This window comes from Phyllobates terribilis, unplaced genomic scaffold, assembly GCF_046119375.1.
Source record: "Phyllobates terribilis strain yellow unplaced genomic scaffold, ASM4611937v1 Scaffold_108__1_contigs__length_5656254, whole genome shotgun sequence".
NCBI lineage: Eukaryota > Metazoa > Chordata > Amphibia > Anura > Dendrobatidae > Phyllobates > Phyllobates terribilis.
The window spans coordinates 1308734-1324601 of record NW_027362868.1 but is presented as its reverse complement, the minus strand read 5'-3'; the positions used below and the strand labels follow the sequence as shown (position 1 = coordinate 1324601).

Here is a 15868-nt window from a genome sequence, read left to right as displayed (position 1 = left end):
TGCTGATTAATTACCTCTCCTGCTGCTGCTGCTGCTGGCTGTCCAGCAGCAGACTGAAGGTGGCTGCTGCTGTGCGCAGGTATATAAAGGCTCAGAGCCTATTATGACACGCGCAGCCAGCATTCCATTGCCACATTCCGTCTACTGCAGGCGGGATACCTGGATGGCTGAATGTCACTGAGAAGCTCACAGAGACCGCCATAAGCAACAGTTTAAAAGAATGCCACAGACTAATCAACCAAACTTTTTGGGTTGGTTTCTCTTTTATAGTCTGCAGGCATTAAATGAAAGAAGTCAGTGTTCCAGCAGAGGGAGACAACGTTTCATAAAAGGCATTGTAGCAAACCAAAAAAGAAATTTTAAGCGCAGCAGAGTAACCAGCTCACATACCTGTTAGCTCAGGTGAGTTTAAAAGGCTGCTGTTGATAACAAGGGCATTTGCTAAATAGATGGTGTGTGTGCAACAATATACTGAAAGGTCAATTATATTGTGCAGCTTATCTCACCACCTGTAGTTATTTAGGTGAAAGCTCCAAAATGCTTGCCTAATATGTCTGTTTATCCAAAAGGAAGTATAGAGGGAGAGCTAGATAGATAGCATTGCATTACATTACATTACATGGCAATGCAATGCACAGTTGCTGAAGTTGAACCAAAATGAGCTTGTCATCTGGCTTCTGCAACTTTTAACATGAAAAATCCAATGAGGAGAAGAAAAGCAAAGCCAAAGAGTCCATCCCAAAATCCGACAAACAAGCAAAATGAACAAAAAGCATTGAATTCAATTCTTTCTGATTTTAGAAACTGCATTAAAGAAGTGGTGCACCGGTCCTGGAGATACTGCAATACCAGGTCAATGCGTGGAGTGGACAGAGCAAGCTCTTTTTCCATCTCCCTGTTCTAAAAATCCATTTAATATATGGTCCCCAGATAGGGGACGTATCAGATATTAAACTGATAAGAACAGATACTACACTTGATCTTAGCCAAAAGGCCGAGAAGCGATAACCAGAATTAGTTTCCGACTACGGTGCCACCCAAGGATTCTGAAAAGTCCATTTGTGGAGATGGCCACCTGGACTCCCGTTAAGAAGACATGCTGTCAACCTCTAGATCCCTCACATGCCTGCACTTTTCGGCTTGCTGCTGCTGCAATCCACGCGTTTTAGATCTGCATAACTCCACCTCTTTTAGCACAGTACCCTCAACCCCCGGCTGTTCCCACCCGCCTCAACACCGTTGGAAGGGAGGAGAACCAATTAAGGCGGGGGAGGGGGGGTGGAACGAGCAGCTGTCTACCCTTAGCAGGAGGGTTGCTGATTAATTACCTCTCCTGCTGCTGCTGCTGGCTGTCCAGCAGCAGACTGAAGGTGGCTGCTGCTGTGCGCAGGTATATAAAGGCTCAGAGCCTATTATGACACGCGCAGCCAGCGTTCCATTGCCACATTCCGTCTACTGCAGGCGGGATACCTGGATGGCTGAATGTCACTGAGAAGCTCACAGAGACCGCCATAAGCAACAGTTTAAAAGAATGCCACAGACTAATCAACCAAACTTTTTGGGTTGGTTTCTCTTTTATAGTCTGCAGGCATTAAATGAAAGAAGTCAGTGTTCCAGCAGAGGGAGACAACGTTTCAGAAAAGGCATTGTAGCAAACCAAAAAAGAAATTTTAAGCGCAGCAGAGTAACCAGCTCACATACCTGTTAGCTCAGGTGAGTTTAAAAGGCTGCTGTTGATAACAAGGGCATTTGCTAAATAGATGGTGTGTGTGCAACAATATACTGAAAGGTCAATTATATTGTGCAGCTTATCTCACCACCTGTAGTTATTTAGGTGAAAGCTCCAAAATGCTTGCCTAATATGTCTGTTTATCCAAAAGGAAGTATAGAGGGAGAGCTAGATAGATAGCATTGCATTACATTACATTACATGGCAATGCAATGCACAGTTGCTGAAGTTGAACCAAAATGAGCTTGTCATCTGGCTTCTGCAACTTTTAACATGAAAAATCCAATGAGGAGAAGAAAAGCAAAGCCAAAGAGTCCATCCCAAAATCCGACAAACAAGCAAAATGAACAAAAAGCATTGAATTCAATTCTTTCTGATTTTAGAAACTGCATTAAAGAAGGGGTGCACCGGTCCTGGAGATACTGCAATACCAGGTCAATGCGTGGAGTGGACAGAGCAAGCTCTTTTTCCATCTCCCTGTTCTAAAAATCCATTTAATATATGGTCCCCAGATAGGGGACGTATCAGATATTAAACTGATAAGAACAGATACTACACTTGATCTTAGCCAAAAGGCCGAGAAGCGATAACCAGAATTGGTTTCCGACTACGGTGCCACCCAAGGATTCTGAAAAGTCCATTTGTGGAGATGGCCACCTGGACTCCCGTTAAGAAGACATGCTGTCAACCTCTAGATCCCTCACATGCCTGCACTTTTCGGCTTGCTGCTGCTGCAATCCACGCGTTTTAGATCTGCATAACTCCACCTCTTTTAGCACAGTACCCTCAACCCCCGGCTGTTCCCACCCGCCTCAACACCGTTGGAAGGGAGGAGAACCAATTAAGGCGGGGGGGGGGGTGGAACGAGCAGCTGTCTACCCTTAGCAGGAGGGTTCCTGATTAATTACCTCTCCTGCTGCTGCTGCTGCTGGCTGTCCAGCAGCAGACTGAAGGTGGCTGCTGCTGTGCGCAGGTATATAAAGGCTCAGAGCCTATTATGACACGCGCAGCCAGCGTTCCATTGCCACATTCCGTCTACTGCAGGCGGGATACCTGGATGGCTGAATGTCACTGAGAAGCTCACAGAGACCGCCATAAGCAACAGTTTAAAAGAATGCCACAGACTAATCAACCAAACTTTTTGGGTTGGTTTCTCTTTTATAGTCTGCAGGCATTAAATGAAAGAAGTCAGTGTTCCAGCAGAGGGAGACAACGTTTCAGAAAAGGCATTGTAGCAAACCAAAAAAGAAATTTTAAGCGCAGCAGAGTAACCAGCTCACATACCTGTTAGCTCAGGTGAGTTTAAAAGGCTGCTGTTGATAACAAGGGCATTTGCTAAATAGATGGTGTGTGTGCAACAATATACTGAAAGGTCAATTATATTGTGCAGCTTATCTCACCACCTGTAGTTATTTAGGTGAAAGCTCCAAAATGCTTGCCTAATATGTCTGTTTATCCAAAAGGAAGTATAGAGGGAGAGCTAGATAGATAGCATTGCATTACATTACATTACATGGCAATGCAATGCACAGTTGCTGAAGTTGAACCAAAATGAGCTTGTCATCTGGCTTCTGCAACTTTTAACATGAAAAATCCAATGAGGAGAAGAAAAGCAAAGCCAAAGAGTCCATCCCAAAATCCGACAAACAAGCAAAATGAACAAAAAGCATTGAATTCAATTCTTTCTGATTTTAGAAACTGCATTAAAGAAGTGGTGCACCGGTCCTGGAGATACTGCAATACCAGGTCAATGCGTGGAGTGGACAGAGCAAGCTCTTTTTCCATCTCCCTGTTCTAAAAATCCATTTAATATATGGTCCCCAGATAGGGGACGTATCAGATATTAAACTGATAAGAACAGATACTACACTTGATCTTAGCCAAAAGGCCGAGAAGCGATAACCAGAATTAGTTTCCGACTACGGTGCCACCCAAGGATTCTGAAAAGTCCATTTGTGGAGATGGCCACCTGGACTCCCGTTAAGAAGACATGCTGTCAACCTCTAGATCCCTCACATGCCTGCACTTTTCGGCTTGCTGCTGCTGCAATCCACGCGTTTTAGATCTGCATAACTCCACCTCTTTTAGCACAGTACCCTCAACCCCCGGCTGTTCCCACCCGCCTCAACACCGTTGGAAGGGAGGAGAACCAATTAAGGCGGGGGAGGGGGGGTGGAACGAGCAGCTGTCTACCCTTAGCAGGAGGGTTGCTGATTAATTACCTCTCCTGCTGCTGCTGCTGGCTGTCCAGCAGCAGACTGAAGGTGGCTGCTGCTGTGCGCAGGTATATAAAGGCTCAGAGCCTATTATGACACGCGCAGCCAGCGTTCCATTGCCACATTCCGTCTACTGCAGGCGGGATACCTGGATGGCTGAATGTCACTGAGAAGCTCACAGAGACCGCCATAAGCAACAGTTTAAAAGAATGCCACAGACTAATCAACCAAACTTTTTGGGTTGGTTTCTCTTTTATAGTCTGCAGGCATTAAATGAAAGAAGTCAGTGTTCCAGCAGAGGGAGACAACGTTTCAGAAAAGGCATTGTAGCAAACCAAAAAAGAAATTTTAAGCGCAGCAGAGTAACCAGCTCACATACCTGTTAGCTCAGGTGAGTTTAAAAGGCTGCTGTTGATAACAAGGGCATTTGCTAAATAGATGGTGTGTGTGCAACAATATACTGAAAGGTCAATTATATTGTGCAGCTTATCTCACCACCTGTAGTTATTTAGGTGAAAGCTCCAAAATGCTTGCCTAATATGTCTGTTTATCCAAAAGGAAGTATAGAGGGAGAGCTAGATAGATAGCATTGCATTACATTACATTACATGGCAATGCAATGCACAGTTGCTGAAGTTGAACCAAAATGAGCTTGTCATCTGGCTTCTGCAACTTTTAACATGAAAAATCCAATGAGGAGAAGAAAAGCAAAGCCAAAGAGTCCATCCCAAAATCCGACAAACAAGCAAAATGAACAAAAAGCATTGAATTCAATTCTTTCTGATTTTAGAAACTGCATTAAAGAAGGGGTGCACCGGTCCTGGAGATACTGCAATACCAGGTCAATGCGTGGAGTGGACAGAGCAAGCTCTTTTTCCATCTCCCTGTTCTAAAAATCCATTTAATATATGGTCCCCAGATAGGGGACGTATCAGATATTAAACTGATAAGAACAGATACTACACTTGATCTTAGCCAAAAGGCCGAGAAGCGATAACCAGAATTGGTTTCCGACTACGGTGCCACCCAAGGATTCTGAAAAGTCCATTTGTGGAGATGGCCACCTGGACTCCCGTTAAGAAGACATGCTGTCAACCTCTAGATCCCTCACATGCCTGCACTTTTCGGCTTGCTGCTGCTGCAATCCACGCGTTTTAGATCTGCATAACTCCACCTCTTTTAGCACAGTACCCTCAACCCCCGGCTGTTCCCACCCGCCTCAACACCGTTGGAAGGGAGGAGAACCAATTAAGGCGGGGGGGGGGGTGGAACGAGCAGCTGTCTACCCTTAGCAGGAGGGTTCCTGATTAATTACCTCTCCTGCTGCTGCTGCTGCTGGCTGTCCAGCAGCAGACTGAAGGTGGCTGCTGCTGTGCGCAGGTATATAAAGGCTCAGAGCCTATTATGACACGCGCAGCCAGCGTTCCATTGCCACATTCCGTCTACTGCAGGCGGGATACCTGGATGGCTGAATGTCACTGAGAAGCTCACAGAGACCGCCATAAGCAACAGTTTAAAAGAATGCCACAGACTAATCAACCAAACTTTTTGGGTTGGTTTCTCTTTTATAGTCTGCAGGCATTAAATGAAAGAAGTCAGTGTTCCAGCAGAGGGAGACAACGTTTCAGAAAAGGCATTGTAGCAAACCAAAAAAGAAATTTTAAGCGCAGCAGAGTAACCAGCTCACATACCTGTTAGCTCAGGTGAGTTTAAAAGGCTGCTGTTGATAACAAGGGCATTTGCTAAATAGATGGTGTGTGTGCAACAATATACTGAAAGGTCAATTATATTGTGCAGCTTATCTCACCACCTGTAGTTATTTAGGTGAAAGCTCCAAAATGCTTGCCTAATATGTCTGTTTATCCAAAAGGAAGTATAGAGGGAGAGCTAGATAGATAGCATTGCATTACATTACATTACATGGCAATGCAATGCACAGTTGCTGAAGTTGAACCAAAATGAGCTTGTCATCTGGCTTCTGCAACTTTTAACATGAAAAATCCAATGAGGAGAAGAAAAGCAAAGCCAAAGAGTCCATCCCAAAATCCGACAAACAAGCAAAATGAACAAAAAGCATTGAATTCAATTCTTTCTGATTTTAGAAACTGCATTAAAGAAGGGGTGCACCGGTCCTGGAGATACTGCAATACCAGGTCAATGCGTGGAGTGGACAGAGCAAGCTCTTTTTCCATCTCCCTGTTCTAAAAATCCATTTAATATATGGTCCCCAGATAGGGGACGTATCAGATATTAAACTGATAAGAACAGATACTACACTTGATCTTAGCCAAAAGGCCGAGAAGCGATAACCAGAATTGGTTTCCGACTACGGTGCCACCCAAGGATTCTGAAAAGTCCATTTGTGGAGATGGCCACCTGGACTCCCGTTAAGAAGACATGCTGTCAACCTCTAGATCCCTCACATGCCTGCACTTTTCGGCTTGCTGCTGCTGCAATCCACGCGTTTTAGATCTGCATAACTCCACCTCTTTTAGCACAGTACCCTCAACCCCCGGCTGTTCCCACCCGCCTCAACACCGTTGGAAGGGAGGAGAACCAATTAAGGCGGGGGGGGGTGGAACGAGCAGCTGTCTACCCTTAGCAGGAGGGTTGCTGATTAATTACCTCTCCTGCTGCTGCTGCTGCTGGCTGTCCAGCAGCAGACTGAAGGTGGCTGCTGCTGTGCGCAGGTATATAAAGGCTCAGAGCCTATTATGACACGCGCAGCCAGCGTTCCATTGCCACATTCCGTCTACTGCAGGCGGGATTCCTGGATGGCTGAATGTCACTGAGAAGCTCACAAAGACCGCCATAAGCAACAGTTTAAAAGAATGCCACAGACTAATCAACCAAACTTTTTGGGTTGGTTTCTCTTTTATAGTCTGCAGGCATTAAATGAAAGAAGTCAGTGTTCCAGCAGAGGGAGACAACGTTTCAGAAAAGGCATTGTAGCAAACCAAAAAAGAAATTTTAAGCGCAGCAGAGTAACCAGCTCACATACCTGTTAGCTCAGGTGAGTTTAAAAGGCTGCTGTTGATAACAAGGGCATTTGCTAAATAGATGGTGTGTGTGCAACAATATACTGAAAGGTCAATTATATTGTGCAGCTTATCTCACCACCTGTAGTTATTTAGGTGAAAGCTCCAAAATGCTTGCCTAATATGTCTGTTTATCCAAAAGGAAGTATAGAGGGAGAGCTAGATAGATAGCATTGCATTACATTACATTACATGGCAATGCAATGCACAGTTGCTGAAGTTGAACCAAAATGAGCTTGTCATCTGGCTTCTGCAACTTTTAACATGAAAAATCCAATGAGGAGAAGAAAAGCAAAGCCAAAGAGTCCATCCCAAAATCCGACAAACAAGCAAAATGAACAAAAAGCATTGAATTCAATTCTTTCTGATTTTAGAAACTGCATTAAAGAAGGGGTGCACCGGTCCTGGAGATACTGCAATACCAGGTCAATGCGTGGAGTGGACAGAGCAAGCTCTTTTTCCATCTCCCTGTTCTAAAAATCCATTTAATATATGGTCCCCAGATAGGGGACGTATCAGATATTAAACTGATAAGAACAGATACTACACTTGATCTTAGCCAAAAGGCCGAGAAGCGATAACCAGAATTGGTTTCCGACTACGGTGCCACCCAAGGATTCTGAAAAGTCCATTTGTGGAGATGGCCACCTGGACTCCCGTTAAGAAGACATGCTGTCAACCTCTAGATCCCTCACATGCCTGCACTTTTCGGCTTGCTGCTGCTGCAATCCACGCGTTTTAGATCTGCATAACTCCACCTCTTTTAGCACAGTACCCTCAACCCCCGGCTGTTCCCACCCGCCTCAACACCGTTGGAAGGGAGGAGAACCAATTAAGGCGGGGGGGGGGGGGTGGAACGAGCAGCTGTCTACCCTTAGCAGGAGGGTTGCTGATTAATTACCTCTCCTGCTGCTGCTGCTGCTGGCTGTCCAGCAGCAGACTGAAGGTGGCTGCTGCTGTGCGCAGGTATATAAAGGCTCAGAGCCTATTATGACACGCGCAGCCAGCGTTCCATTGCCACATTCCGTCTACTGCAGGCGGGATACCTGGATGGCTGAATGTCACTGAGAAGCTCACAGAGACCGCCATAAGCAACAGTTTAAAAGAATGCCACAGACTAATCAACCAAACTTTTTGGGTTGGTTTCTCTTTTATAGTCTGCAGGCATTAAATGAAAGAAGTCAGTGTTCCAGCAGAGGGAGACAACGTTTCAGAAAAGGCATTGTAGCAAACCAAAAAAGAAATTTTAAGCGCAGCAGAGTAACCAGCTCACATACCTGTTAGCTCAGGTGAGTTTAAAAGGCTGCTGTTGATAACAAGGGCATTTGCTAAATAGATGGTGTGTGTGCAACAATATACTGAAAGGTCAATTATATTGTGCAGCTTATCTCACCACCTGTAGTTATTTAGGTGAAAGCTCCAAAATGCTTGCCTAATATGTCTGTTTATCCAAAAGGAAGTATAGAGGGAGAGCTAGATAGATAGCATTGCATTACATTACATTACATGGCAATGCAATGAACAGTTGCTGAAGTTGAACCAAAATGAGCTTGTCATCTGGCTTCTGCAACTTTTAACATGAAAAATCCAATGAGGAGAAGAAAAGCAAAGCCAAAGAGTCCATCGGAAAATCCGACAAACAAGCAAAATGAACAAAAAGCATTGAATTCAATTCTTTCTGATTTTAGAAACTGCATTAAAGAAGGGGTGCACCGGTCCTGGAGATACTGCAATACCAGGTCAATGCGTGGAGTGGACAGAGCAAGCTCTTTTTCCATCTCCCTGTTCTAAAAATCCATTTAATATATGGTCCCCAGATAGGGGACGTATCAGATATTAAACTGATAAGAACAGATACTACACTTGATCTTAGCCAAAAGGCCGAGAAGCGATAACCAGAATTGGTTTCCGACTACGGTGCCACCCAAGGATTCTGAAAAGTCCATTTGTGGAGATGGCCACCTGGACTCCCGTTAAGAAGACATGCTGTCAACCTCTAGATCCCTCACATGCCTGCACTTTTCGGCTTGCTGCTGCTGCAATCCACGCGTTTTAGATCTGCATAACTCCACCTCTTTTAGCACAGTACCCTCAACCCCCGGCTGTTCCCACCCGCCTCAACACCGTTGGAAGGGAGGAGAACCAATTATGGCGGGGGGGGGGGGTGGAACGAGCAGCTGTCTACCCTTAGCCGGAGGGTTGCTGATTAATTACCTCTCCTGCTGCTGCTGCTGCTGGCTGTCCAGCAGCAGACTGAAGGTGGCTGCTGCTGTGCGCAGGTATATAAAGGCTCAGAGCCTATTATGACACGCGCAGCCAGCGTTCCATTGCCACATTCCGTCTACTGCATGCGGGATACCTGGATGGCTGAATGTCACTGAGAAGCTCACAGAGACCGCCATAAGCAACAGTTTAAAAGAATGCCACAGACTAATCAACCAAACTTTTTGGGTTGGTTTCTCTTTTATAGTCTGCAGGCATTAAATGAAAGAAGTCAGTGTTCCAGCAGAGGGAGACAACGTTTCAGAAAAGGCATTGTAGCAAACCAAAAAAGAAATTTTAAGCGCAGCAGAGTAACCAGCTCACATACCTGTTAGCTCAGGTGAGTTTAAAAGGCTGCTGTTGATAACAAGGGCATTTGCTAAATAGATGGTGTGTGTGCAACAATATACTGAAAGGTCAATTATATTGTGCAGCTTATCTCACCACCTGTAGTTATTTAGGTGAAAGCTCCAAAATGCTTGCCTAATATGTCTGTTTATCCAAAAGGAAGTATAGAGGGAGAGCTAGATAGATAGCATTGCATTACATTACATTACATGGCAATGCAATGCACAGTTGCTGAAGTTGAACCAAAATGAGCTTGTCATCTGGCTTCTGCAACTTTTAACATGAAAAATCCAATGAGGAGAAGAAAAGCAAAGCCAAAGAGTCCATCCCAAAATCCGACAAACAAGCAAAATGAACAAAAAGCATTGAATTCAATTCTTTCTGATTTTAGAAACTGCATTAAAGAAGGGGTGCACCGGTCCTGGAGATACTGCAATACCAGGTCAATGCGTGGAGTGGACAGAGCAAGCTCTTTTTCCATCTCCCTGTTCTAAAAATCCATTTAATATATGGTCCCCAGATAGGGGACGTATCAGATATTAAACTGATAAGAACAGATACTACACTTGATCTTAGCCAAAAGGCCGAGAAGCGATAACCAGAATTGGTTTCCGACTACGGTGCCACCCAAGGATTCTGAAAAGTCCATTTGTGGAGATGGCCACCTGGACTCCCGTTAAGAAGACATGCTGTCAACCTCTAGATCCCTCACATGCCTGCACTTTTCGGCTTGCTGCTGCTGCAATCCACGCGTTTTAGATCTGCATAACTCCACCTCTTTTAGCACAGTACCCTCAACCCCCGGCTGTTCCCACCCGCCTCAACACCGTTGGAAGGGAGGAGAACCAATTAAGGCGGGGGGGGGGGTGGAACGAGCAGCTGTCTACCCTTAGCAGGAGGGTTGCTGATTAATTACCTCTCCTGCTGCTGCTGCTGCTGGCTGTCCAGCAGCAGGCCGAAGGTGGCTGCTGCTGTGCGCAGGTATATAAAGGCTCAGAGCCTATTATGACACGCGCAGCCAGCGTTCCATTGACACATTCCGTCTACTGCAGGCGGGATACCTGGATGGCTGAATGTCACTGAGAAGCTCACAGAGACCGCCATAAGCAACAGTTTAAAAGAATGCCACAGACTAATCAACCAAACTTTTTGGGTTGGTTTCTCTTTTATAGTCTGCAGGCATTAAATGAAAGAAGTCAGTGTTCCAGCAGAGGGAGACAACGTTTCAGAAAAGGCATTGTAGCAAACCAAAAAAGAAATTTTAAGCGCAGCAGAGTAACCAGCTCACATACCTGTTAGCTCAGGTGAGTTTAAAAGGCTGCTGTTGATAACAAGGGCATTTGCTAAATAGATGGTGTGTGTGCAACAATATACTGAAAGGTCAATTTTATTGTGCAGCTTATCTCACCACCTGTAGTTATTTAGGTGAAAGCTCCAAAATGCTTGCCTAATATGTCTGTTTATCCAAAAGGAAGTATAGAGGGAGAGCTAGATAGATAGCATTGCATTACATTACATTACATGGCAATGCAATGCACAGTTGCTGAAGTTGAACCAAAATGAGCTTGTCATCTGGCTTCTGCAACTTTTAACATGAAAAATCCAATGAGGAGAAGAAAAGCAAAGCCAAAGAGTCCATCCCAAAATCCGACAAACAAGCAAAATGAACAAAAAGCATTGAATTCAATTCTTTCTGATTTTAGAAACTGCATTAAAGAAGGGGTGCACCGGTCCTGGAGATACTGCAATACCAGGTCAATGCGTGGAGTGGACAGAGCAAGCTCTTTTTCCATCTCCCTGTTCTAAAAATCCATTTAATATATGGTCCCCAGATAGGGGACGTATCAGATATTAAACTGATAAGAACAGATACTACACTTGATCTTAGCCAAAAGGCCGAGAAGCGATAACCAGAATTGGTTTCCGACTACGGTGCCACCCAAGGATTCTGAAAAGTCCATTTGTGGAGATGGCCACCTGGACTCCCGTTAAGAAGACATGCTGTCAACCTCTAGATCCCTCACATGCCTGCACTTTTCGGCTTGCTGCTGCTGCAATCCACGCGTTTTAGATCTGCATAACTCCACCTCTTTTAGCACAGTACCCTCAACCCCCGGCTGTTCCCACCCGCCTCAACACCGTTGGAAGGGAGGAGAACCAATTAAGGCAGGGGGGGGGGGTGGAACGAGCAGCTGTCTACCCTTAGCAGGAGGGTTGCTGATTAATTACCTCTCCTGCTGCTGCTGCTGCTGGCTGTCCAGCAGCAGACTGAAGGTGGCTGCTGCTGTGCGCAGGTATATAAAGGCTCAGAGCCTATTATGACACGCGCAGCCAGCGTTCCATTGCCACATTCCGTCTACTGCAGGCGGGATACCTGGATGGCTGAATGTCACTGAGAAGCTCACAGAGACCGCCATAAGCAACAGTTTAAAAGAATGCCACAGACTAATCAACCAAACTTTTTGGGTTGGTTTCTCTTTTATAGTCTGCAGGCATTAAATGAAAGAAGTCAGTGTTCCAGCAGAGGGAGACAACGTTTCAGAAAAGGCATTGTAGCAAACCAAAAAAGAAATTTTAAGCGCAGCAGAGTAACCAGCTCACATACCTGTTAGCTCAGGTGAGTTTAAAAGGCTGCTGTTGATAACAAGGGCATTTGCTAAATAGATGGTGTGTGTGCAACAATATACTGAAAGGTCAATTATATTGTGCAGCTTATCTCACCACCTGTAGTTATTTAGGTGAAAGCTCCAAAATGCTTGCCTAATATGTCTGTTTATCCAAAAGGAAGTATAGAGGGAGAGCTAGATAGATAGCATTGCATTACATTACATTACATGGCAATGCAATGCACAGTTGCTGAAGTTGAACCAAAATGAGCTTGTCATCTGGCTTCTGCAACTTTTAACATGAAAAATCCAATGAGGAGAAGAAAAGCAAAGCCAAAGAGTCCATCCCAAAATCCGACAAACAAGCAAAATGAACAAAAAGCATTGAATTCAATTCTTTCTGATTTTAGAAACTGCATTAAAGAAGGGGTGCACCGGTCCTGGAGATACTGCAATACCAGGTCAATGCGTGGAGTGGACAGAGCAAGCTCTTTTTCCACCTCCCTGTTCTAAAAATCCATTTAATATATGGTCCCCAGATAGGGGACGTATCAGATATTAAACTGATAAGAACAGATACTACACTTGATCTTAGCCAAAAGGCCGAGAAGCGATAACCAGAATTGGTTTCCGACTACGGTGCCACCCAAGGATTCTGAAAAGTCCATTTGTGGAGATGGCCACCTGGACTCCCGTTAAGAAGACATGCTGTCAACCTCTAGATCCCTCACATGCCTGCACTTTTCGGCTTGCTGCTGCTGCAATCCACGCGTTTTAGATCTGCATAACTCCACCTCTTTTAGCACAGTACCCTCAACCCCCGGCTGTTCCCACCCGCCTCAACACCGTTGGAAGGGAGGAGAACCAATTAAGGCGGGGGGGGGGGTGGAACGAGCAGCTGTCTACCCTTAGCAGGAGGGTTGCTGATTAATTACCTCTCCTGCTGCTGCTGCTGCTGGCTGTCCAGCAGCAGACTGAAGGTGGCTGCTGCTGTGCGCAGGTATATAAAGGCTCAGAGCCTATTATGACACGCGCAGCCAGCGTTCCATTGCCACATTCCGTCTACTGCAGGCGGGATACCTGGATGGCTGAATGTCACTGAGAAGCTCACAGAGACCGCCATAAGCAACAGTTTAAAAGAATGCCACAGACTAATCAACCAAACTTTTTGGGTTGGTTTCTCTTTTATAGTCTGCAGGCATTAAATGAAAGAAGTCAGTGTTCCAGCAGAGGGAGACAACGTTTCAGAAAAGGCATTGTAGCAAACCAAAAAAGAAATTTTAAGCGCAGCAGAGTAACCAGCTCACATACCTGTTAGCTCAGGTGAGTTTAAAAGGCTGCTGTTGATAACAAGGGCATTTGCTAAATAGATGGTGTGTGTGCAACAATATACTGAAAGGTCAATTATATTGTGCAGCTTATCTCACCACCTGTAGTTATTTAGGTGAAAGCTCCAAAATGCTTGCCTAATATGTCTGTTTATCCAAAAGGAAGTATAGAGGGAGAGCTAGATAGATAGCATTGCATTACATTACATTACATGGCAATGCAATGCACAGTTGCTGAAGTTGAACCAAAATGAGCTTGTCATCTGGCTTCTGCAACTTTTAACATGAAAAATCCAATGAGGAGAAGAAAAGCAAAGCCAAAGAGTCCATCCCAAAATCCGACAAACAAGCAAAATGAACAAAAAGCATTGAATTCAATTCTTTCTGATTTTAGAAACTGCATTAAAGAAGGGGTGCACCGGTCCTGGAGATACTGCAATACCAGGTCAATGCGTGGAGTGGACAGAGCAAGCTCTTTTTCCATCTCCCTGTTCTAAAAATCCATTTAATATATGGTCCCCAGATAGGGGACGTATCAGATATTAAACTGATAAGAACAGATACTACACTTGATCTTAGCCAAAAGGCCGAGAAGCGATAACCAGAATTGGTTTCCGACTACGGTGCCACCCAAGGATTCTGAAAAGTCCATTTGTGGAGATGGCCACCTGGACTCCCGTTAAGAAGACATGCTGTCAACCTCTAGATCCCTCACATGCCTGCACTTTTCGGCTTGCTGCTGCTGCAATCCACGCGTTTTAGTTCTGCATAACTCCACCTCTTTTAGCACAGTACCCTCAACCCCCGGCTGTTCCCACCCGCCTCAACACCGTTGGAAGGGAGGAGAACCAATTAAGGCGGGGGGGGGGGGTGGAACGAGCAGCTGTCTACCCTTAGCAGGAGGGTTGCTGATTAATTACCTCTCCTGCTGCTGCTGCTGCTGGCTGTCCAGCAGCAGACTGAAGGTGGCTGCTGCTGTGCGCAGGTATATAAAGGCTCAGAGCCTATTATGACACGCGCAGCCAGCGTTCCATTGCCACATTCCGTCTACTGCAGGCGGGATACCTGGATGGCTGAATGTCACTGAGAAGCTCACAGAGACCGCCATAAGCAACAGTTTAAAAGAATGCCACAGACTAATCAACCAAACTTTTTGGGTTGGTTTCTCTTTTATAGTCTGCAGGCATTAAATGAAAGAAGTCAGTGTTCCAGCAGAGGGAGACAACGTTTCAGAAAAGGCATTGTAGCAAACCAAAAAAGAAATTTTAAGCGCAGCAGAGTAACCAGCTCACATACCTGTTAGCTCAGGTGAGTTTAAAAGGCTGCTGTTGATAACAAGGGCATTTGCTAAATAGATGGTGTGTGTGCAACAATATACTGAAAGGTCAATTATATTGTGCAGCTTATCTCACCACCTGTAGTTATTTAGGTGAAAGCTCCAAAATGCTTGCCTAATATGTCTGTTTATCCAAAAGGAAGTATAGAGGGAGAGCTAGATAGATAGCATTGCATTACATTACATTACATGGCAATGCAATGCACAGTTGCTGAAGTTGAACCAAAATGAGCTTGTCATCTGGCTTCTGCAACTTTTAACATGAAAAATCCAATGAGGAGAAGAAAAGCAAAGCCAAAGAGTCCATCCCAAAATCCGACAAACAAGCAAAATGAACAAAAAGCATTGAATTCAATTCTTTCTGATTTTAGAAACTGCATTAAAGAAGGGGTGCACCGGTCCTGGAGATACTGCAATACCAGGTCAATGCGTGGAGTGGACAGAGCAAGCTCTTTTTCCATCTCCCTGTTCTAAAAATCCATTTAATATATGGTCCCCAGATAGGGGACGTATCAGATATTAAACTGATAAGAACAGATTTTTTTTTTTTTTTGAAAGCCCGAATTCGTGTACAAAACCCGAGTGCGCTTAAAAAAGTGACAAGTGCCACAAAAAAAGTGCACTAGGATGCTGGTCTTCTTGAAACCCTCTCCAAAAGGAGAAGGGTCCCCCAAACCATTCCCCGTCCCTCCGAGCCAAAAGGCCACAGCGAGGAACAGGGACAAAAAGCCACCTCCAGCCGAAGCCAGAGGCGACCCAATCATACCCCCAGCACCTGCCCGAGTTCTCACCCGAGCAAGGCACTGGGAGCCAAAGACTGTGCTCCCCTCCCGGAAGAGGGGAGCCAACAACGCTCTCCTCCCGAAAGAGGAGAGCCAGGGGGGTTCAGGGGGGAGCGGAACCTGATGGCCACACACTCCCCCCCTAGACCTGCCAAGAGAGGAACCCGTAAGGGAACCGCATCCCGACAAAATCCTAGTAGGCCGTGACACACGTGAATAAGTG

At 45.3% G+C, this 15868-nt stretch overlaps 11 non-coding genes and 1 pseudogene across 11 annotated transcripts; all 12 read right to left on the bottom strand.

Annotated features, from left to right (window-relative positions):
* Positions 1-815: 815 nt before the first annotated feature.
* Positions 816-1006, bottom strand: LOC141200316 (U2 spliceosomal RNA). Its single transcript, XR_012272040.1, has one exon. It is a non-coding gene; the product is annotated as a U2 spliceosomal RNA (small nuclear RNA).
* Positions 1007-2126: 1120 nt separating this feature from the next.
* LOC141199072 (U2 spliceosomal RNA) lies at positions 2127-2317 on the bottom strand. The gene has a single exon (XR_012270836.1). It is a non-coding gene; the product is annotated as a U2 spliceosomal RNA (small nuclear RNA).
* Positions 2318-3438: 1121 nt separating this feature from the next.
* Positions 3439-3629, bottom strand: LOC141200315 (U2 spliceosomal RNA). The gene has a single exon (XR_012272039.1). It is a non-coding gene; the product is annotated as a U2 spliceosomal RNA (small nuclear RNA).
* A 1120-nt stretch (positions 3630-4749) lies between these two features.
* On the bottom strand, positions 4750-4940 carry LOC141199070 (U2 spliceosomal RNA). Its single transcript, XR_012270834.1, has one exon. It is a non-coding gene; the product is annotated as a U2 spliceosomal RNA (small nuclear RNA).
* A 1121-nt stretch (positions 4941-6061) lies between these two features.
* Positions 6062-6252, bottom strand: LOC141199069 (U2 spliceosomal RNA). The gene has a single exon (XR_012270833.1). It is a non-coding gene; the product is annotated as a U2 spliceosomal RNA (small nuclear RNA).
* A 1119-nt stretch (positions 6253-7371) lies between these two features.
* On the bottom strand, positions 7372-7562 carry LOC141199068 (U2 spliceosomal RNA). The gene has a single exon (XR_012270832.1). It is a non-coding gene; the product is annotated as a U2 spliceosomal RNA (small nuclear RNA).
* A 1123-nt stretch (positions 7563-8685) lies between these two features.
* Positions 8686-8876, bottom strand: LOC141199067 (U2 spliceosomal RNA). Its single transcript, XR_012270831.1, has one exon. It is a non-coding gene; the product is annotated as a U2 spliceosomal RNA (small nuclear RNA).
* Positions 8877-9998: 1122 nt separating this feature from the next.
* LOC141199066 (U2 spliceosomal RNA) lies at positions 9999-10189 on the bottom strand. The gene has a single exon (XR_012270830.1). It is a non-coding gene; the product is annotated as a U2 spliceosomal RNA (small nuclear RNA).
* Positions 10190-11310: 1121 nt separating this feature from the next.
* On the bottom strand, positions 11311-11501 carry LOC141199065 (U2 spliceosomal RNA). Its single transcript, XR_012270829.1, has one exon. It is a non-coding gene; the product is annotated as a U2 spliceosomal RNA (small nuclear RNA).
* A 1122-nt stretch (positions 11502-12623) lies between these two features.
* LOC141200322 (U2 spliceosomal RNA) lies at positions 12624-12814 on the bottom strand. The gene has a single exon (XR_012272045.1). It is a non-coding gene; the product is annotated as a U2 spliceosomal RNA (small nuclear RNA).
* A 1121-nt stretch (positions 12815-13935) lies between these two features.
* On the bottom strand, positions 13936-14126 carry LOC141199064 (U2 spliceosomal RNA). Its single transcript, XR_012270828.1, has one exon. It is a non-coding gene; the product is annotated as a U2 spliceosomal RNA (small nuclear RNA).
* Positions 14127-15248: 1122 nt separating this feature from the next.
* On the bottom strand, positions 15249-15427 carry LOC141200917 (U2 spliceosomal RNA; annotated as a pseudogene).
* Positions 15428-15868: the final 441 nt, after the last annotated feature.